The following is a 23721-nucleotide window of genomic DNA, read 5'->3' as shown; positions in this document are numbered from 1 at the left end:
CATGGAAGAGACATGCCAGGCCAGAGAGACTCTCCGTGTGCCAAACCTGAACATGAATCAAATTCCCTAAATATGCCTTGAGTACTTCAAAGATCAAACCCCAAGTGGCCTGCTTGTTTTTATAACCATTCATCTGCAAAAGCCATGCGATCACTTATGTTTCTGCCTTTGACCCAGAAGATTTATACGTTTATACTTCTATTTCTTGATTTAGCACCTCTAGACATCTTCTGACTTCCTGTCCATCAACTGAACTTAGCTCTCTCACACTGTATTGTCTCTTTCCTTCTCATCCACAGGACACCACCTGGTTAATTTTCTTTAAGGAGTTTTGAAGTTGAACTCAGAAAACACCTTCATAATCGTAATGCATAAATTAAGATCTACTCTTTACTTTAGGCCGGACCCTCGCCACCCTTGGTCTTCATCATTGTTTAAAACTGCTCTCCCACAAAGATCTTGAAAGCTGAAACTGCCCTCTCTGACTACAGCCCCTTTGTATCTCTCCCCCTCCTTCCGTCACCTCTCCCTGTCTCCTTCCTCCTACAGCGCCCTCCCTTTGCTCAGTCTCATATTATTACAGTCCTCTTATGGCTTCATTTGCCTCCTTATTCAGTGTAGGTCCTGGGGCCAGCCACTTGAGGGGTGTCTTATTGGGGTCCCAAAGCCTTTACTATCCACATTCCCTCGTTGCCAGCTGCCAAGTGGCACTAGAGAAATGCTAGAAAACAAACCAGTGATTTTCACAGCAAATCAATAATACCCTATCTCGGCTGGACTTCGCTGACACAAGGCAGACCTTCTGTTTACCTCCATCTGACCCTCCCCTCGTGTGTTCCCAATAAGACCCATTCCAAATCTCCAACCTTCTCAATTTTCCAGCCTCATGTTCATCGGGCTCTCCTTCCACAGATAAGCTCACCTCTTGCCTTCCCGCCAAAATACAGATAAGCCCTACCTTATCATCCTCATTTCTAAACCAACAGCCTACACAGTCTAATTCATACCCACATTTTGTCTCTCATTTCGGGGGCTGCCATGTCCACTGAGGACATCCTTGCTTTAAATGTCTCTATATTGTCTTTCCTCTGGGCTGCCTCTTTTGTCTTTCCTCCTACCTAAGACCATGCTACCCTGCCACCCTCCAAATGACATCCTCTCTTACCCCATATGGTCAAAATATTCAAAGAACATATGCACAGGTCTCCCTGCCCATGCGTTCCCAACCCCTTGTACTCCACATCCCATTCCCATCCCTCTCCAGAAACTCACCAAGGACCAAGCAGACAATCCCCAAGGCCTTTTATCTCTCCTCCTTCTCAGGTATCACCATAATAGCTAGCACTTTCTTTTTTCTAGTAATTGTATCTGGTTCTCAAATTCTAACTGGATCTTGAAGGAGGAGATTGCTTTCTGACCATGCCATGCCCTTGCTGGAGCCTGTCCATGACCCCATCACCCACAGATAAAGTCAAAACTCCTCAGCTTGGCACATAATCATAATAGTGAACAGTAATTTAGAACTTTCTTTGTACCAGGCACTGTTCAAAACAACATACACACACATACAACCTCACAACGTACATGCAAGCATTATGCCTACTTTTCAGATGAGGACACTGAGGCACAAATTAAGGCAAAAATGAAATGAAATGCCCAAAGTAAAACAGATAGTGAGTAGTATAGATAGGATCAAATCACCACGCCACACTATCTCTCCCCTAGAAGACTTTCCATGGTCTGGCTCTGGTCTACTTTTTCCACCTAAGCTCCCTTCTCTCACAGTCGGAAGCCATCACCTGCTCCATTTTGACCATCCAATTCTGGAAACACGTTCCTCCCTTGACTTCCGAGATACTCCACTGTCCTGGTTCTCCTGCTTCCATCACAGCGCCCCTTCCCTTCCTCCTAGTCTGCTCCTCCTCTCCTTCCTACACCCTAAGTGCAAAGATTCCCCAGTGTTCTGTCCCAGAATCCCTCCTTACTCTCTCCTTGGCCATCTCGTCCCCTCTTAAGGTTCCAACTCTCACCTCCACACAGCTGCCCAGATCTGTATCCCCAACCTGACCATTTCCTGAGGCTTTGTCCTATAGTTTTAACTTCCTGAAGTACTCTCCAGCCAGACGTTTAGCTAGACACTCAATATACCCAAGGCAGACTCATCATCTTATCTCCTAAAAGTGCTTCTCCTCTAGTATTCCCAATTTCTATTTGTATTACATTTTAGTCTTAACGCTCTGACACTTCCTCTTCCCTGCCCAATGCATTCTTTGAGGAGATGAGGCTGTAGAGTCAGGCCTGGTTGTGTCCAGAGCACCTGTCCCCTCCTCTTCATTCCTCTACAGCCACATCCATTGTTCAATCAAGCCTTCAACACTGTTGAAGCCTTCAACAACTGTTGCCTGTTGCCTGTTGCCTGGCCTATCATATAAGCCTTCTCACTATCCCTACAGGATCAGTCCCTTCCCCTCTTATCCACATGGTACTGTCTGCTTAATTTTCCCAAAGCACAGCTCTGCTGATGTTACTACCTGAAAAGCATTGAACCTACTAAAAATCTAAAACTTCAGTTGGGTGTACAAGGCCCTCCATTATTAGGCCTCAAACTTATCTCCCCTTCTTCCCACTCATACAATTTATGTTCCAACCAAACCAAAGAGCTCACAGTTCTCCATGTAGCTGTGCTCTGCTCTTTCTATGCTCCAGGTCTGTGCTCTTCCCATTCCCTTTGCCCTAAATCCCCACATATGCTCATCTCTACATGTCAAATACTCCCTTGTCCTGCAAGGCTCAGCAATTCACACTTCCTCCATACAAAGCCTTCTCTGAGTCATCAATAGATCTGCTCTCCCTTAACATCTGTTCACACCTCTCCCATGGAAGTCACCTCTCCAACTGGACTGGTACCCCTGGTGCAGTTCTGTGTGTGATTCAGCTTAGTACGTGACACAGCACCTACTTCAGGGCTTTGGTCCAGGACGAATAAACAATTAGCACTTCTGGAAGAGCCCGTTTGTTTTTAGCACGATCGAAAAATGGTGCCACTGCACCCAATGGATTGACTACAATTATGTGTCATGGCTGTACTCCCTGCATCATTTTTGTTTTTCTTGAAGATTGTAATTATAATACATTGTAAGTGTTTCTATAGGCTTTTTCCTTCTCTATAGATAGTTTAAAAGTATCTAACTCCACAAAGACACATGGAGCGAGTATAATAAGCCAAGACCCCAAGACTGAACCTGACCACTCTGATGGGCATAAGGCTGCAAAGCCTTGTCCAGTCTTTGGCTCCTCCATCTTCCTCACTTTTTACTCACACTCAGTCCCTCTCCAAGCCATACAGATTCGTGTGTGTGTGTGTGTGTGTGTGTGTGTGTGTGGCAGTTTTATACCTTTATTTGATAATCAGCAGTTGGTTAGTTCTCATCCACATTAACTGTGTAGATTTTTTTAAAGATTTTATTTATTTATTTGAGAGAGTGAGCGAGATCACGACCAGGGCGAAGGGTAGAAGGAGAAGCAGACTCCCTGCTGAGCAGGGAGTCCAACACAGGACTCGATCCCAGGATCCTGGGATCACAACCTGAGCCAAAGGCAGATGCGTAACTGACTGAGCCACCCAGGCACCCAACTGTCTGTAGATATTTGAAAGTGGTGACAGGTACACAGGCAACCAACATACAGAGCTAGTTCGGTGCATCTTCATCCTTGTTACATTTTCTGGACAACCACACAGGGATATGGCATGGAGTGTTCCTCCTCATTCCTTTGGCCAGACAGCTTTGTTGAGCCTGGTGTCAACGCACACATCTGGAGCTCCAATCTCCTTCAAGGCAAATTTCCAGATCTCTCTGAGTGCCCGAGGAGCACGCTTCTTGAAACCCACTCCATGAGTGTGCTAGTGAAGGTCGATGGTGTATTCTCCGGTTACTACCACAGGATGGCACAACAGCCTTTCTTTGTGGGAACCACTCAGCCAGGCCCTGGTTGGAAAGGAAACCAAACCCTACGCATTCTTTAACACGGTTTCCTCACTCCTCTGCCCTTCCTGACACTCTACCTAGGATTTTACCTTCCCTCTTCTCACCTGGCCTAAAGCCTCCTATTCTGTCTCCCACCTTCTAGTTCATTCTGCACATCACTGCTGGGTTCATTTTTCTCAGGCCCAGCCTCAGTCATGTTATTCCCCTTCAGCAGTCCCCAGTGGCCCACCAGACAAAGTATAAACCCCTCACCAGATGATTTTAGGCCCTGTACCTATAGTCCAACTCACAAATGTCAGTTTGCAGTTGTTAAAAAAGAAAACTACAGGGACACCTGGGTGGCTCAGTTCATTAAGCGGCTGCCTTCAGCTCAGGTCCTGAACCCAGAGTCCTGGGATCGAGTCCCACAACCGGCTCCTGGCTCAGCAGGGAGCCTGCTTCTCCCTTTCACTCTGCCTGCTGCTTTCCCTGCTTATACTCTCCCTCTCTGTTAAAAGAATAAAGTCTTTAAAAAAAAAAGAAAGAAAGAAAGAAAGAAAAGAAAACTACAAGCCCCAAATGGAGTCAATTACCTAAAGCTCCACATCAGTAAGCCAAGACCTCATACCTAACCTGCAGTTTTAACCCTCCACCCCTCAGGAAAGTAATCTTTAACCAGCCAAGCTGGATTTCCTGTAAGTCATCCCCTGATAGCTACATTCTTCATTAAAAGGGCAGCCCTACCTAAATAATTCATTCCTTTTGATGATAAATTTCTCTTTATGTAATGCCCTCTCTCTTTTAAAACCTGTCCTTTATTAAAGCTCAGTGGAGCTCCCCCACTACTTGCTAGATGGGTTGCTGGTTATTTAAGAAGGGAAAACTTGGGATGAAATCTGAATGTAAAAAAAAGAAAAAGTTGTAAAATCGTTGTTTGTTTGTTTTACTTTGTAAAACAAGTTTTGTGGAAAAGGAATCTTTCAAAGTTTTGTGGAAAAGGAATCTTTGAAAATGAATTTTAATGTGTGGTCACGCTGGCTAAGATTAAAATGAATTTATTCAAGACTGAGTTATAATGCTAAGAGTACACTGTGCAAAATTAGGGTTTGTTTATAGCAGCAATGTCCACAATAGCCAAAAGAGTCCAGATGTCCACTGACAGATGAATGGGTAATGAAGATATGGTACACACACACACAGAGACATACACACACTCAGGAATATTACTCAGCCATCAAAAAAGATGAAAGCTTGTCATTTACAATGACGTAGCTAGCACTGGAGAGTACTATGCTAAGGGAAATAAACCAGTCAGAGAAAGACAAATACCATATGATTTCACTCATGAGTAAAATTTAAGAAAGCAAACAGGGGTGCCTGGGTGGCTCGGTTAAACATCTGTCTTCAGCTCAGGTCACGATCTCAGGGTCTTGGGATCAAGCCCCATATCGGGCTCCCTGCTCAATGCAGAGTCTGATTCTCCCTCTCCTCTGCCCCTTCCTCCCACTTGTTGAAGCAGTGATGGTGAAGATACCACATATCTTGGGCCATGTCTAAGTGTGGAAATCTTCATCTTTCAGACTACTGGATTTGTCACCAAAATCTCCTATCTGTCCATTAACAAACAGTGCTACCTTACTGGAATTGCTCTGTGCCTTGTCAGGGTTTGCCTTTGTCTGTGGTCATTACCATTCTCCTTGGGTCTATGAATGGCTAGACAGCTGGCACACACTACTGGGCAATGCTTCTTAGGGTATCTAACTGTGTCCCTAATTTTTCACAAGTGAAATAAGACATCTCACTAGTCGGTTTCCCTGGACTGACATCATCAAATGAGAAAAAAACCTACCAGGGGGCATTCATGACTCAGGATTCACTTCGTTTGGCAGAGTCAGATTTCCCTGGTTAGGAGTAAAAGTAAATGAGAATATGATCAGAAACCTCTCCTTAACTCTTGAAGATAATGAAGAATTTTGCTAAAATAATAGCTGCCCAACAAGGATCCCTAGACTATCTGGTCAAAGTTGTTCTTCCTAGTAGGATAGCCCTTGGTTATCTGTTAGGTGAACAAAGTGTCTCTGCTGTGGCCAACACTGCGTGCTATACCTAGATTAGCACTTCCGGGGAAGTTAAAACTCGATTACATAAAATCACTAAATAAGCCACTTGGCTGAAAAAGGTGACTCCTGGGGCACCTGGGTGGTTCAGTTGGTTAAACAACTGCCTTCAGCTCAGGTCACAATCCTGGAGTCCCATGATCGAGTCCCTGCATCAGACTCCCTGCTCAGCAAGGAGTCTGCTTCTCCCTTTAATCCTCTCCATTCTCATGCTCTCTGTCTCTCATTCTCTCTCTAATAAATAAAATAAATAGATAAATAAGAATTTTTTTTTAAAAAAGGTGACCCCTTCCATAAGGTCTTTGACTTATTTGACTTTGACTGTTTTGGGTCTTGGGGACCATGGCTTCGAAGTACATGTCAAACACTGGGAATTTTCTTCCTTATAATAATCATAATAATCTTTCTAGTGTGTCATATTCTCTCAAAAGTTTTACATGCACGTTCACAGCCACTAACCACCAAGCAAATAATCTTCCTAAGACTAGAACATCAAAAAAAGCACAAAGAGGATGACTAACTCAAAAATCATGAACCTGAGGTTGTAACCTGTGGATATCTCAGAGATTAAGCAAAAAAAGTCATGACCTGTGAATACCAAACAAAGGATCAACAAAAGCTATGAAACCACAGACTCAGGATTGTGCATTTAGTTAAGGCCCCACACCAGGGCTTAATACCTAATTTAACTACAGTTTCAACATAGTCCAGAAATAAAGTCTTCATCAGGAATTTGTTGATGGGCACCTATGAGTCGGCCACATGGGCCCTCTCCATCCTCCAAAGAAGATAGGATGATCTTCATGGAAAGACCCCCAACTTTTCCCCCTAAGCAAAAGAAAGCTTGCCTAGAATAATCCTTTTCTTTTGCTAATAACTTTCTTGCCCCACCCTCCTTCCTATAAAAACCTTCCATTTTCCACAGCTCTTCTGAACTCCCCTCTACTTGCTAGATGGGATGATGCCTGATTCATGAATCATCTAATAAAGCCAATTAGATCTTTAAATTTATTTATTGAATTTTGTTTGTTAACAGCTGCAAAAACTACAGAATAGTAGCTGAGTGGCGCTGATGCCTTCATTTTTATGGCATCTCAAAAAAAAAAAACAAAAAACTTTTTTTTTATCACATCTCTCACTTAAACCGAGGGTCTGATCGGAAGGGGGGAATGTTAAAAAGAAAACCACAGGCCCCAAATGGAGTCACTTATGTTAAGGCCCCATGTCAGTAAATCATGATTTAATACCTAAGCTAACTACAATTTCAACCTCTCCAGGAATGTAACCTTTAACCAGCCAAAATGGAATTTCCTGGTCAACACTAGGAGATAATCCTCCATTGACTCTTTCTCCCTTAGGAGGGCAACCTTGCCTAAAGAATGATTTCTTGTTAACAAATTTCTTCTTCTTTTGTTTTTTTAATGCCCTCCCTGTGCCTTTAAAAACCTTTCTTTTTCCAAGCTTAGTGCAGCTCCTCTCTCCGTGCTAGATGGGATACTGCCCAATCCATGAATCATTTAACAGAGTCAATTAGATCCTCAAATTTACTCAGTTGAGTTTTGTTTTTTAACACAATCAAGTTGGAAAACTCACTGTTTTCTCAAACCTGCCAGTGGATTTCTTGCTCTGGGGTTTTGCTCTTGCTAATTCCTCTACTTGTTCACTGAAACAGACATTTATTAAATAGCAACCATGTGCCAAGCCTCGGGTAAGTGCAGAGGATACAAAGATGAATAGAGGGGCACCTGGGTGGCTCAGTGGATTAAAGCCTCTGCTTTTGGTTCAGGTTGTGATCCCAGGGTCCTGGGATCGAGCCCGCATCCGGCTCTCTGCTCAGCGGGGAACCTGCTTCCTCCTCTCTCTGTCTCTGCCTGCCTCTCTGCCTACTTGTCTGTCAAATAAATAAATAAAATCTTTAAAAAAAAAAAAAAAGATGAATAGAACAGTGACAGTCCTTAAGAAGCTCACAGAACTAGGAGGGGAAACAGAACTAGAAATAAAATTATTAAGAAAATGTGGAGAGGGTGCCTGGGTGGCTCAGTTGGTTAAGCGACTGCCTTTGGCTCAGGTCATGATCCCGGAGTATTGGGATCGAGTCCCACATCGGGCTCCCTGCTCAGCAGGGAGTCTGCTTTTCATGTTCTCTCTTTCTCTCAAATTAATTAATTAATTAATTAATTTTTAAAAAAAGAAAATGTGGAGAGAACAGCAAGAGAAAGTACCTATTACGCCAAAGGTTTAAGGGCAGAGTGGTATTCAAGGTGAACAGAAGCTCAGCACACTAAGCAGAAGGACAAGAAGTATACCTCAAGCTGCAAGAACAGGATGGAAGAAGGCAGAGAGGTCTGTAAGGCTAGAGGCCATGGAGTAGCCACAGATGATGCTGGGAAAATAGGTAGAGACTTGATCAGGAAACTCCTTGGATGGCATGCTAAACAATATAGATTGTGCCCTACATTTTCTCATCCATACATTTAATAAACATTTAGCTTATTAAACTAAACATAAACTAATTAAAGATTTAGTTTAATTAATACAGTATCAGCCACTGCATTAGGTGATCGCCCCTCATTCACTGCTGGTGAAAATGTAAAATGGTACAGTTGCTTTGGCACCTTGAAAACATTACGCTCAGTGAAAGAAGTCAGTTGCAAAAGACCATGTACTGTATGATTCGATTTGTAAGAAATTCCCAGAATAGACAAATCTATAGAAACAAAGAGTAGGTGAGTAGTTGCCTAGGGTTGGGTTCAAGGAGGTGAGGGAAAATGGGAGGTGATGGCTAAAGAGTAAGAGAAGTCTTTTTAGGGTAATAAAAATAATCTAAAATTGATTTTGGTGATGATCCCACAATTCTGTGAATATATTAAGAGTTACTGAATTGTAAACGTTAAATGTGTGAATTATATATGTGAATTATATTTCAAGAAAACTTTAAAAAAGTAAAATAAACAATAGATATAATAAATATGTTAGAAGAGGATATGCACTTTGGAAAAAAGAAAAAGAGCAGAATAAGGGGGATCAAGAGGGCTGGAGGGAGGACAGTTTACAGCATTAAATATAGTTGTCGCAGTAGGCCTCACTAAGAAAGAAACATCTGAACAAAGACATGCAGGACATGAAAGAGTTGATCATGCAGTGGGTATGAGGAAGTATGGAGCAATTAGAAATATACAAGAGGCAGATGCCCTAGGACCTATTGATTGGATTGGGTGGGGGGTCCTAGGATGATTTCCAGTTTCAAATCCCTGAAATGCAAGGATGGTTCAACATATCTAGAAAATTCTAGAGGTGGGTTTGGAGCTAAGGGGAAAAAAAGAAAGAAAGAAAAACCGAGATTCCATCAAGAAACCCTTGGAACTAGGGGCACCTGGGTGGCTCAGTGGGTTGAGCCTCTGCCTTCGGCTCAGGTCATGATCCCAGGGTCCTGGGATCGAGCCCCACATCGGGCTCTCTGCTCAGCAGGGAGCCTGCTTCTCCCTTCCTATCTGCCTGCCTCTCTGCCTACTTGTGATTTCTCTCTCTGTCAAATAAAAAATTAAATATTTAAAAAAAAAAAAAAAGAAACCCTTGGAACTAATAAACAAATTCGGTAAACTGCAGCATAAAAAAATCAACCTACAAAAATCAGTTGCATTTCAATATAATAATAATGAACTACCTGAAAAAGAAATAAAGAAAGCAAACCCACTTACAATAGCATCAAAAACAACAAAATACTTAGGAATAAATTTAACCAAAGAGGTGAAAGATCTATACAATGAAAACTATAAGACTTTGATGAAAAAAAAATAGTAGAATACACAAATAAATGGAAAGATATCCCATGTTCATGGATCAGAAGAATTAATATTATTGGGGCTCAGTTGGGAAGAGCATGCAACTCTTGGTCTCTGGGTCAGGAGTTCAAGCCCCACATTGGATGCAGAGATTACTTAAATCAAAAAATGTTTTAAAAAGAGAATTCATATTGTTAAATGTCCATACTACCCAAAGCCACCTACAGCTCAAATGCAACCCTATCAAAATTCCAATGGCATTTTTCATAGAAGTAGAAAAAACAACCCTAACATTCTTAGGGAAGCACAAGAGACCCTAAATAGCCAATTTAATACCAAGAAAGAAGAACAAAGCTGGAGGCATCACATTTCCTGATTTCAAATTATACTACAAAGCTATAGTAATCAAAGAGATAATATTACTGGCATAAACACACACACACACACACACACACACACACACACACCCCAAGGGAACAGAATCAAGAGCCTAGAAGCAAACCCACATACACAGTCAAAATACATATAAGAGCCAGAAAAGACAGGAAATAATAAATGTTGGCAAAGATGTAGAACAACCTGAAGGAGACTAGAAGGAGAAAAGGGAAAGCCTGGGGGGAAGTTTCAGGGAGATAACAATACTGAGGGCTGGGTTCTGCTTAGGAAGTATCTTCACTGAGCTACCTCCTTGGGCAGGAGATGCTTGAGTCCAAACATGACTCTGTAGGAAACACCTACAAAGCCTTTTCTTTACCAACAGTGCAGTCATTGGCCCATTCTGCCTTGGAGACTTGGTCCTGAGATTATCTCCATGAACTACAGAGGTCATCTAGCCATTTCCCAGCCTGAGATTTCCTTCCTCCTCTCCCCATTTAAAGCGAGCTCTTTTCCAAGGGAAGGTTATTTATATTTGTGGATGGGGCAATGTAAGTACAAGGGGGAAAGGGGAAGCTAGGGGAATAGGAAACAAAGGTATAAAAGGGTATAGGGAAGTGGAACATGTCCAGGGGCTCCAAGAGGAAGTAAAGATGGTTTAATCTCCACTTAAGCACCCATTAGGATGTCCCTCCTTTGTTCCTCTCTCCCCATTATCAGTCTCCAGATCCCACCCTCCAGCCCAGGTCTCAGTGACAGGGCCCCTTTGGAGCCCCAGGAATTGACCTCTCTGGCTGTCTCGGAATCTGGGGCAAATACAGGGTCCCTAGCCACTGGCATGGGTATTAGAAATACAAATCCTATATAATATGATCTAGTATCATAATATATGAACTGCTGTCCCTGATTGGTTTCTCTACAACCAGGAAACCCAAAAGAAACTAACTATGATACTCATCATCTATCCCTCAGTAGAGCAATCATAAACACCTGACACAGGTATGAGAAGGAGGAAAGACTGGCAACCCTCAGTGTTAGGCTCTCTGCTAAACTGGGCTTCCCTACTCAGCCATTGTGCTTGCTGTGTGCTGAAGAATCTCATACCCAAACCTGAAGGTGTTTCAGGCGTTCACGGTTTTCCCCTTCATCAACAGTACAAACGTATTCCGTTTGTCAGCACACGTTTTAGGGAGCCTGTTAGTTGATACCAGTGAGACTACCCGGCTAATTCCTGCCTACTTTTCCTTTTCTTCCTTTCCAAGAATCTGTCTGCATGAGTTCCCCTGCCCCCAACCCTAATTCTGTGGATTGCATAAGGTCCTGAGCCTGGATTATGAGGCCAGATTACCTGGGTTCAAATTCAGACTTTATTTATCACTTACTTGTAGTGTGGCCTTGGGTAAGTGAATTAACCTCTCTGTACCTGGGAGCTCATCTTTAAAATGGGAAAAGAACACCTCGGTGATTTGTTAAGAAAGTTAAATGAGTTAACATACATAAAACACTATAGAATTATTAGATATTATTAGCATTATTTTGGTGGTCGTTGTTTTATCAGTGCCATTCTAGGCCTTTCTCTATGAGCCCTACCTCTTCCTGCAGGCTTTAACAGAAGGAAATTTCATCATGAGAACTCAAACCATCTGGTGCATTCAGAAGTCAAACTCCATGTATGGCAACATCCTTCATCACTTCTACCAGCTCTTTGTCACCATACTGGACAACGCTAATTCATCCTGACTTTCTTCAGTCTCAAGCAGAGGACCCATCTCTCTGCAGGATAGTGCACTGCAAAATAAGGAATAGCCTTTATTCCCTCTTTTCAAATCTTCAGACCTGGGTTTTTCTATAGGCTCCTATCAGTCTCATCACTGATCCTAAGAGCTAGTCTATAATCAGCACATGGGTAGGGGGAGGACCTGGGTGACTCAGTCAGTTAAGCATCTGCCTTTGGCTCAGGTCATTATCCTGGGTCCTGGGATCAAGCCCCGCATCAGGCTCCTTGCTCAACAGAAACCTCCTTCTCCCTCTCCCTCTGCCCCTCCCTCTTCTCATGCGTGCACGCACGCGCTCTCTCTCCCTCTCCTCTCTCTCTCAAATAAATAAATAAATAATCTTAAAAAAAAAAGATCCTCTCTCCCTCTGCCCCTCCCCACTACGCTCACACGCTCTCTCTCTCAAATAAATAAAATTTTATATATATATATATATATATATATATATATATATAAAATGAGCACAATTCATGGACTGATCCACCACAACACTCTTTGTTCCCATATTGGACATACAGACTAGGTGGTACTCCAGTCAATAATCATTCATCATAATCAGATGCCACTAGGCACCCACTATTATGTTTTAACTGAAAAAAAGTTGGCAATGTCAAGTGCTGGCAAGAATATGGAACAATCTAGCATGTACACTGAAAGAGTTAATTGAGGCAATCAATTTGAAAAATGGTTTGTCCTTATCTACCAAAGATAAAAATCCACCTTCCTTAAAATAATTGATTCTACTTTTAGATACATAACAACGACAAAATATGTGCATCATAAGCACCAAAAAGCTGAAAACAGCCCAAATATGCAACAACAGTTGAATAAATAAAGAAGTTGAAATGTGTGCACACAATGTAATGCTATACAGTGACAAAAATAAACCACACCTACACACAACTGGATGTATGAATCTCACAAACATAATATTGTGACACAAAGAACTTTGTGTAGATTCCACCTACACAAAGTTACAAAGAGGCAAAACTAATCTATGTTGCTACAAATCAGATTGGTGGTTACCCTTGGGGAGGTAGGCGGGGTCAAAGACCCAGGGAGGTATTAGGAGGTTGTCTGTGGTATTGGTAACGTTGTACTTCTTGACCTGTGTGATTGTAATGTAAGTATTAATTTTGTGAAAATTCACTGAACTGTCCACTTATGATTTATACGTGTTTGACTCAAATTAGAAAAAGAAAAATAGATCTTTGATTAAAAAAAGAAAAGAAATAAGTCTGAAGAACCCTGCATTTGCTTATGAAATTCTTATCAAGAACAATATGCATCCGTACACTGTGTAAGACTCCACACAATAAATCCTGTCATGGGGCTCCTGGGTGGCTCAGATGGTTAAATGTCTGCCTTCAGCTCAGGTCATGATCTCCAGGTTCTGGGATCGAGCCCCACATCAGGCTCCATGCTCAACGGGGAGTCTGCTTCTCCCTCTCCCTCTGCCTCTCCCCCTGCTCACGCTCTCTCTCTGCATCTGTCTCAAATGAATAAAGGAAATCTTTTTAAATAAATAAACAAATCCTGTCATTCATTCAGCACCAGGAGAGATTTGATCTTTTCTTTCTTTTTTTTTTTTTTGAGACTTTGTCTAAGTAAATAGTATGCTACTGATTTTTTTAAAAGATTTTATCTATTTATTTCAGATAGAGCAAGTGAGAGAGCAGGAGCAGGGAAGTAGAGAGAGAGGGAGAAACAGGCTCCCCAGTGAGCAGGGAGCTGGACGTGGGGCTCAAACACAGGACTCTGGAATCATAACCTACCAAAAGCAGATGCTTAACTGACTGAGCCACCCAGGCGCTCTGCTACTGATTATTTTTAAATTACCTAGTTCTGGGCCTGGGTGGCCCAGTCGTTTGCATCCACCTTCGGCTCAGGTCATGATCTCAGGGTCCTGGAATGGAGCTACGCATCTGGCTCACTGCTCAGCAGGAAGCCTGCTTCTCCCTCTGCCACCTCCCCTGCTTGTGTTCCCTCTCTCACCATCTCTCTGTCAAATAAATAAATAAAATGTTTTAAAAAAACACTTTAAAAAAGTTCTTCATATTATCTTAGAAATTCAAAGTCAAATTTAATGTTCGATCAGAGTAATTCTCTTAGGCTTTGTAGACAGCATTTTTCTTTGCTTTTCTATCACTTTGATTTTCTTTTTTCTTTTTCTTTTTGTACTCCATTTGCATTTTATTTATTTTTTTAAATATGGAACACTTCATGAATTTGCATGCCATCCTTGCACAGAGGCCAAGCTAATCTTCTCTATCATTCCAATTTTAGTATATGTGCTGCCAAAGCAAGCACTCAATTTGCATCTTATTATCCTTAATGTCTATGTGTCTTTTACTTTAGGTTACCTCAAACTCTTTTTGAAGATGCTGCATCTGTCCAAGAATAAAACTTAACAGATTCTCCAATCTCAGCCTCATTCCAACAACTGACTTCACCTCTGCCAAGTGGGGAAAAATAAGCGAATACTCCAGCAACTGCTGCCTTGTGCGGGCAGTTTTTGGTTATATCACACTTCATCTCCTATCAGCATATAAGATTCCACAAAGAGAAAGGAAAAATGTTACCTGAGGAATTCCTGTTTGGGACTGACTATATGTCGGATTTCAAACATTTCTTGTTTAACCGCCTTTGGAATTTTACTTCTTTGTTCGCCACAGAATTAGAAATTTAACAAGTGGGAAGGAATAATGGGACTATTAAACTGTGTTTAGTGGCCAAGTGAGTAAAAAATAAAAAGAAAAAGATTTTTTCACCACTGCCACTGCAAAGAGCTTGCTGGCCACAGGAGGGGGGTGGTGTTGGTGGGGGTCGGGTTAGGGCAAGACCCGAACGAGACTACCAAGCTTCAGCAACACAATTCTCATGACTTAACTAGAGAAGCCTCCTTTTGCTTACCCACAGTTTCACAAACTTACCCCACAGCTATCAGCATGAACTACAGAGAGCTGATTTTCCCCACTGTCAAGAATCTCAATTTATAGGCATACCCAGGGGATCTTATTTGCAAGGATAAAATCACTCCCAACTTTTAAATCATGCTTTCCCAAACTCCAAAGGAGTGCAGATTTAAAAAGCAGAAGAAACAATGGTGATGAAATTTCTTTCAGGAATGAAAGTTGAAAGATCTTTCGAGAAAATAAAAAAATTCATTATCAAGACCTCTCTTCATACAGACCTTATCTCCTCCCTGTCCTCAACCCAACACACACACACTACCGGCTCAGGCAAAGTGCAGTCCTAGAGGCTTGAAAGGACTTCATGAATCCGGGGGCCAGGGCCAGACAGAGGGGTGCTGGGGGGTGCAGCGCAGCACCTTCTGCCCTGCTTGCACAACATCTCCCTCTCATGGTAAGGGGGGGCACTCCACGCCCTTGGACCAAGTTCACAATCCTTACCCATGTCATCCTTGCTCAGCTGGAGAACCAGACCTGTTATAATAAAATAAAAAGCAGAAAGAAAAGAGCTGCCCTGGCCAACCAGAGCAATTGCCACACCTTCGGCCCCTATCCTCTGATTTAAGTTGGAATACTAAAATATGAAACCCCTGCTGGAGTATGGAGTAAGGAGGTCAGCTAATTTAAGCAGAGCCCACCCAGACTGCCAATCTGAGATCAGCTGCACAAACCTGGGATCTCAGCCTTCATGGAGTCAGACACCTTTACTGACACAGTTCATATACCAGACAATTAACCCTTTCAAAGTATACAGTTCACTGCATTTTAGTATATTCACAGGGTATCTCATTTCAGAACACTTTCTTCACCCCAAAAAGAAATCCTGTACTCCTTAGCAGTCACCACTCTTCCCTTCTCTAGCCCTAGGCAACCTCTTATCTACTTTCCATGTCTATGGATTTGCTTCTTCTGGACATTTCACATACATGGAATCCCACAATATGAAGCCTTTTAAGACTGACTCCTTTTGTTTAGCATAATGTTTTCAAGGTTCATCCATAATGTAGCATATATCAGCATGCAATATTGTGAATTCTAAGGAATATATATTTGGTCTTTCAGATGACCGAATTTTTATTTTTCATGTGTTTGGTCTTTGTCCATGTTTCTGGCTCACAGCTCCCAAAGCCCTTGGAACTGCCTGAGGGATAAAGATCAATGGAAAGGATGCCTGGGTGGCTCAGTTGGTTAAGTATCTGCCTTCAGCTTAGGTCATGATCCCAGGGTCCTGGGACTGAGTCCAGCATTAGGCTCCTTGCTCAGCAGGGAGCCTGCTTCTCCCTCTGCCCGCTGCTCCCCCTGCTTGTACACTCTCTCTCTCTGAAAAATAAATAAATAAAATCTTAAAAAAAAAAAAAAGAAAAGAAAAAAGCAACGGGAGCATCTTTCCTTATAATGTTTGGCCTTTTGTCCTCAGTCCCTGAAATCACTTTTCAGAGCGTGAAGGTAAAATGATGTACTGTTATTCCTAACAAGCCCCTTTCTACAACTGGGCTTATGTTAATGAGGTGATTTTTGGAAAGCACTTCATTGGCTGCCAGGGAAACCAACCAGGAACAGAAGTTGGAATTTTCAGTTCCACCCCAGACCTCAGGGAGAGAGAGGGGCTAGAGATAGTTTAATCACCAATGGCCAATGATTTACTCTATTGTGCCTATGTAATAAAGTCACCATAAAACCCAAAAGGGCAAGGTTCAGAGACCTTCCAGGTTGGTGAACACATGTAGATTAGATTCAGGAAGAATCTGGAAAGAGCTTGGAAGCTCCAAGCCCTTTCCCACACACCTTGCCTTTTGTATCTCCTCATCTGGCTGTTGTTTCATTTCCTTTGTAAAAATTGGTTATCTAGTGAGTAAATGGGCTTCCTGAGGTCTGTGAGCAGTTCTAGAAAAGTAATCCAACCCAAGGAGCGATGTGTGGGACCCTCTGATTTGTAGCCAGTTGGTCAGAAGCACAAGTGACAAGCTGGGCTTGTGATCACCATCTGAAGTGGGGCAGTCTTGTGTGGTTGAACCCTTAACCTATGGAATCTGAGGCTGTCTCCAGGTAGCTAATGTCAGAATCAAGTTGAATTGTAGGACACCCAGCTAGTGTTTGAAGAATTGGTTTGGATGTGTGGGAAACACTCTCCATCCACACTGGAACTGGTATCAGCATCCTTTCACAACTCTCCCCCCTTGGCACTTACGAAATGACCCTTCCCAGCTCTTCTTCTGTTTATACTCCTATTCATTTACACTGTCCTTTGCTGGCTCCCCTTCCTCTCCCCAGTTTTTAAAGTCAGTATCTTTTAAGAGTTCTATCCTAGCCTTTCTTTTCTTCTGACTGTATATATCCTCAGTCATCACCAGCTTCAACCCTGATCTGAGTGCTAACGACTTGCAAATCTCTGTCTTTAGTCCAGATCATTCCTGAGATCCAGCTCCTCAGATCCAAGTACCTGCCGGACATCTTCCACCTGGTTTCACCCATATCTTCCATAAACAGAGTCCCAACTATGTGCTAGGTCCTATCAAGTTACCGGACACAGTAGAGGTGAGTAAAGTAGACATGATATTTGAAATCTTCGTCTTAGCAGGAAAGATAGACATTAAATATATATTCCCACAAATAAATACATCATTACATATTGATGGGAACTACGAAAGAAATACATAGGGTGCTTAGGGCGTATCACAGCAGTAACTCAAATTAAACTTTCCAAAACTGTATAGTCACACTTAATTGCTATCTGATCCTCCTCATTTTCATGTTATTTCCTATTCCTAAATCCATTCAACATTCAACAAATGTAATGAGTGCCCGCTAGGTGCCAGACTACCCCCTTCTCTCCAGTTGCCCAAGCCTGAAACCTGAGAAATCACCCTAGACCACTTCCTCATTCCCCACATCCAATCAATATTAACTCTACCTCCTTACGTCAGCTATGTCCACCCAATCCCCTCCATCTCCACTTTATTGCCTTACTTCAGGCCACAAGTATTTGTCACCTGGATTTCAGCAACAGTTTCCAGGGACTGCTCTGCCTCTGGCTGCTCTCTCCCCTCCTATCTGCCCTCCTCAGGGCTCTAGAATTTATTTCTAATACACAACTTTGGGGCACCTGGATGGTTCAATGAGTTGTCTGCCTTTGGCTTGGGTCATGGTCCTGGGGTCCTGGGATCGGGCTCTGCATCAGGCTTCCTGCTCTGTGGGGAACCTGTTTCTTCCTCTCCCTCTACCCTTTCCTCTCCATTCATGCTCTCTCTCACACTCTTTGTCTCTCTCAAATAAATACATGAAATCTTCTTTAAAAATAGATAAATAAATAAAATACAACTCTGATTATGCCTCTCCGCTGCTTAAAAGGCTCCCAAAGCTCCCCACTGTCTTCTGACCAATCCAAATTCCTGTGGAAGAACAAGGTTTGTTGTGCTCCCATTTGATTCTGTATCCTTTATTTTATACAGTCTGCAAAGAGAAAGTTAGCCCCAAAGAGTATGCAGCTTCATGACTTATATGAAAATCCATACAGTATGTATACCGGCTGGTTACTTACCAAAAAAAAACAAAAAACAAAAAACAAACAAAAAAAACAACTGGTGGGTTAACTTATAGTTTAGGTGAAAAAATTCAATTTTGTATATGAAATCCAGCATAAAGATTAAAAAACAACTGCAGTGCCCTATAACACATGTTTTATTGGCTCTGTGGCCATCATTTGCTTTGTGGCTAGAAGAAGCATCCTTGTGCTATTTCTTGATTCATCAGAACACATTCTATAATCTTCTCTTTCTTATTAAAGAGGAAAACAGGGTGCCTGGGTGGCTCAGTGGGTTAAAGCCTCTGCCTTCAGCTCAGGTCATGATCCCAGGGTCCTGGAATCAAGCCCCGCATCAGGCTCTCTGCTCAGCAGGGAGCCTGCTTCCCTCCCGCCCCGCCTGCCTCCCTGCCTGCTTGTGATCGCTGTCTGTCAAACAAATAAATAAAAATCTTTTTAAAAAAGAGGAAAACAACTAGCACAGAAGTATTTCAAATTTTCTACTTATTTGTTTCAACAAGAGTATTTACTCCCAAGACATCTCATCAAATACTGATATGATCAATATTTTATCTTAATTTTAACCAAAGCAGAATAAAATGGAAGATGAATAATTTTTATTTCCACACTCCTTAGCTTAGCATGCAATGCTCTGGCCATGGCTTGCCCCTTAGCCCCATCTCTCACAGGCCTTCCTTTCAAGTCCGAGCTCTGTCCATACGGAACTACTGTCAATTTCCGGAACGTGCCATGCCGTTTACTATTTTGTGGCTGTGCTTCCTGTACCAATCTTACCCAAGTCCTAAGGAAAATGATGATGCCAAAGACAGCTGGTTATAAATGCATCTATAACACTTTTTTTCACTTTTTGATTTGTGTCCATTGCTCCTACTAGGTTATAACTTTCTCAGAAACAGAAACCATGTCATTATTTTTTTTCATCCCCAGAACCTAGCTAAGTGCCCAACATAAATGTTCATTAACTATCTGTGGATCTATTGTATGGATCATCTTTTACATGCTAAAAACATCCAGAATAACAATAGGAGTTGAACTGGAAGGGAAGTCCATGAGGTAAGTATCCAAGTCTGCAAAGAACTTGGGGAGACCTAGGACTGATGGATTACCCAAAGAGGATGACAGTAGATCTATATAGGAAATGTAAAGAGGATGGCATATAGTATAAGGCTTGAGGGACAAAGGGGTTTTGCACCCATGGGGATGAAAGCAGAAGGGGAAACCAACTGAATGGCAATACTGCCTCCCAGTGGCACATAGGATAACACCCTCCATACCAGAGCATTTGTACAGAATTCTACAGCTTACTGCCACGGTGTGCTTGTGGCCTGTGAACTATGCTAGGGACCTCCCACTTTACCTCATTTAATTCTCATGACAACCGCTTGGAGAGACACAGCATGTAGCTTAGGGGTTAACAGAAGAGACTTACTAGCTGGTGTGACCTTGGACAAAGTATTTAAATTCTCCACATATTTCCCCATCTATAAAATCTACCATATAGGGTTCTTAGGAGGGATAAATTTTTTTTTAAAGATTTTATTTATTTATTTGACAGAGAGAGATCACAAGTAGGCAGAGAGGCAGGCAGAGGGGGACGGGGAAGCAGGCTCCCCGCTGAGCAGAGAGCCTGATGCAGGGCTCCATTCCAGGACCCTGAGACCATGACCTGAGCTGAAGGCAGAGGCTCAACCCACTGAGCCACCCAGGCGCCCATGAGGGATAAATTTTTTTTAAGTAGGCTCCATGCCTACCACAGAGCCCAACATGGGGCCTGAACTCACGACCCTGAGATCAAGACCCGAGCTGAGATCAACAGTCAGATGCTCAATGGACTGAGCCACCCATGTGTCCCAAAAAATTCTTTTTTTTTTTTTAAACAATTCTATACATTACCCAGTGCTTACCATGGTAAGTCTTGTCACCATCTGTCACCAGTGTTATTACAATTTTATTGAGTATATTCCCTATGCTGTACTTTTCATTTACTTTTTTTTTTTTCATTTACTTTTCACTTACATTTCATGTCACCTCCACCAACCACCATTTTGTTCTCTGTATTTAAGAGTCTGGGGTTTTTTTTTGGTCTTTGTTTTGTTTCTTAGATTCCACATATGAGTGAAATCATAAGGTGGCTTAGTGGATTAAAGCCTCTGCCTTCAGCTCAGGTCATGGTCTCAGGGTCCTGGGATCGAGTCCCACATCAGGCTCTCTGCTCAGCAGGGAACCCACTTCCCCCCTCTCTCTACCTGCCTCTCTGCCTACTTGGGATCTCTGTCTGTCAAATAAATAAATAAAATCTTAAAAAAAAAAAAAAAGAAATCATAAGGTATCTGCTTTTCTCTGTCTCACTTATTTCACTTAGCGTAATAATCTCTAGGTCCATTCATGTTGTTGCAAATGGCAAGATCTCATTCTCTTTTATGGCTGAGTAATATTACATTGTGTGTTTTTATTTATATATACATATATATTTTTATATATATTTATATAAATATATATATTTATACATCACATCTTTGCCCATTCATCAATTGGTGGATATTTGGGTTGCCTACATATCTTTGCTACTGTAAATAATGCTACAATAAACATAAGGGTGCACGTATCTTTTTAAATTAGTGCTTCCATTTTCTTTTTTAAAAATTTTTATAAAGATTTTATTTATTTGAGAGAGAGAGAACACAGAGGGAGAGAGCACATAAGGAGAGGGAAAAGCAGACGACCCACTGAGCAGGGCGCCCGATGTGGGGCTTGATCCCAGGACCCTGAGATCATGACCCAAGCCAAAGGCAGATACCTAACCAACTGAGTCACCCAGGCACCCCAGTGCTTTCATCTTCTTTGGGTAAATAGCTGGTAGTGGAATTACTGAATCATATGATATTTCTATTTTTAATTTTTTGAGGAAACTCCATACTATTTTCCATAGTGGCTGCACCAATTTACATTTCCCTCCATGAGGGTTCTTTTTCTCTACATCCTCGCCAATACCTGTTATTTCTTGTTTGTTCGTTTGTTTTTATTTTAGCCATTCTGACAGGTAGAAGGTGGAAGAATAAATTCTCAAAAGGGTACCTAACAGCACAGCAAATACTATATAAACATTAGCTATTATTATTCCCTTTTTCCTGATGAGAAAACTAATGTTAAATAAATCAAGCATACAGTAGGAACTCAAAAAATATAACTTCCTTTGCTTTCTCCCCTTTCATCTTAGCTCCTTCAGGAGCTGCCCTCCTTAGTGGTCCTGAAATTCAAAATGGATTCCCAAATATCCCAAAAAAGTCTGTTCTGGGGCATCTGGGTGCCTCAGTCAGTTGAGCATCTGAATTCAGCTCAGGTCATGATCCCACAGTCCTGGGATCAAGCCCCATGTTGGACTCCCTGCTCATCGGGAAGTCTGCTTCTCCCTCTCCTTCTGCCCCTCTCCACCCACGCTCATGCTCTCTCTCACTGTCTGAAATAAATAAAATCTTAAAAAAAAAAAAAAAGGCAGTTCCTAAAGGCAGCAATGAGAAAACTGAGAAACCTCCATTAAACAGTCCAGAGGGATATGGTTCTGCAAAAGAGCACTCCCCAGGGCACTCCTGTCATCTTTATTAGAGTGAAGACATCCCCAGTTACGAAATTCATGCTACCCAACACAAAATGCCTATGAATTGTGAAAATCAACTAAGATCCGTGCACGAAACCAGATTTCAAGGAATATTCAAATAAGCATGATCTGCCCAGAGCCCAATTTTGACCAGTTTGCCCAGAGGAGCTGAGAGACCCTGATCATTTTTGAGATTAAGCTAATAATAACTTCCTAGAGACTCTGTTCTCTCCCTGCTCTCTTACTGTTACTGCAAACATAAAATTCATGAAAATGATGGTTTTCGAGTGACATGATATCTTTGTGATTATAGACTGTCCACCCCAGTCCACATTTGCAATGAGGTTTATCTTTACCAGGTTAGAGTGATGGGCAAATCTGCACATTACCAGCAAACAGCCTCCTTTTATACTCGTAAATCTCTCCGTGATTCTGCAAGATTCCCATAATTCAGATTTTAGCATTCCTGGGTGTTCTTTTTGAGAGACTGAATATACAAACCGTGGCCAGACCATATATAAAAACAGAACTCTGAGGGCTGCTGGCAGGCTCAGCTCACAGAGCATGCAACTCAGGGTTGTGAGTTCAGCCCAATGTTGGGTGTAGAGTTTACTTACAAACAAAAACAAAACAGAACTCCAACCTACAACCTGAAGAAGCCAACGCAGGAAACCAATCCCCTTATCCATAATAAACAGCTCAGGAAGCCAGCCTGCTATAGGTCAGACTTGCAAAAGTCAAACCGTTGTCTCTAGTGATACTTCAGGAAGCCAGACCATAACCCCAAATGGCCAGGACTTGATTAATAAATACCAGCTTCCCTAGATTTTGTGGTTACTTCCAATTTAGGACCAATCAGAGAAAGCCAAATTAGCGCTCCTAACCAATCACACAGAATGCCCCTACGCCAGTTAGCCCAGCTACAGCTTTCCCATGTAAACAGCCTTGAATCTAGGAACACCTGAAATCTCCTCTGCACCCAGTATATAAAGCTTCCCGACTCCTCTGCCTGCCTTTGACTCTCTGCCAGAACACAAGTGTCTGCAGCTGACCCCCTTGCTATATAGCAAGCTCTGAATAAAAAGCCTTTCCCCTCATTTGGTTGGTCTTCGTTTATTTCCACATAGTGGACCTAGTAATTCTATGAAGAATTAATTTTCAGACCCTCTTAAAAAGACACTGGCGCTTGGGTGGTTCACTCTGTTAAGTGCCTTGGGCTTGGGTCATGATCCCAGCGTCCTAGGATAGAGCACAGCATTAGGCTCCTTGCCCAGCGGGGAGCCTGCTTCTCCCTCTCCCTTTCCCTCTGCCTGCAGGTCTGCCTGCTTGTGCTCGCGCTCTCAATCTCTCTGAAATAAAATATTTTTTTTAATGGCTTACATTGTTTAAATGCGTTTCCAAAACATTCATAAAGTTAACGGGGAACATCATTTTTGACGTCATCTTAACCTAAGTCAACACGCTCAAGGGCTCACCTTTCTGTACGACACCTTCCTTCCTGAAACAGGAGCGGCTTTCTTCTACCCACCAGAGCAGAGGACCTAGTGAGAACGCTGATAGGCCGAGACCAAGCGGCGCCCAGGCCAACCCCTAAGTGGG

At 42.3% G+C, this 23721-nt stretch overlaps 1 protein-coding gene across 2 annotated transcripts in view; it reads right to left on the bottom strand.

The window, feature by feature from the left end:
• Nucleotides 1-23695, bottom strand: part of HSD17B6 (hydroxysteroid 17-beta dehydrogenase 6) — a 37922-nt gene extending 14227 nt beyond the window's left edge. The window contains exon 1 of one of the 2 annotated variants that reach the window (XM_080811520.1): nucleotides 23598-23695. The gene's annotated coding sequence lies outside the window, so the exon portion shown is untranslated. The remainder of the gene's footprint in view (nucleotides 1-23597) is intronic. The other variant, XM_080811519.1, reaches the window with a different exon arrangement.
• Between the last annotated feature and the right edge of the window lie 26 nt (nucleotides 23696-23721).

Source organism: Martes martes (assembly GCF_963455335.1).
Source record: "Martes martes genome assembly, chromosome: 8".
In the NCBI taxonomy this organism is placed as follows: domain Eukaryota; kingdom Metazoa; phylum Chordata; class Mammalia; order Carnivora; family Mustelidae; genus Martes; species Martes martes.
This window is presented reverse-complemented; position numbering and strand designations above follow the sequence as displayed.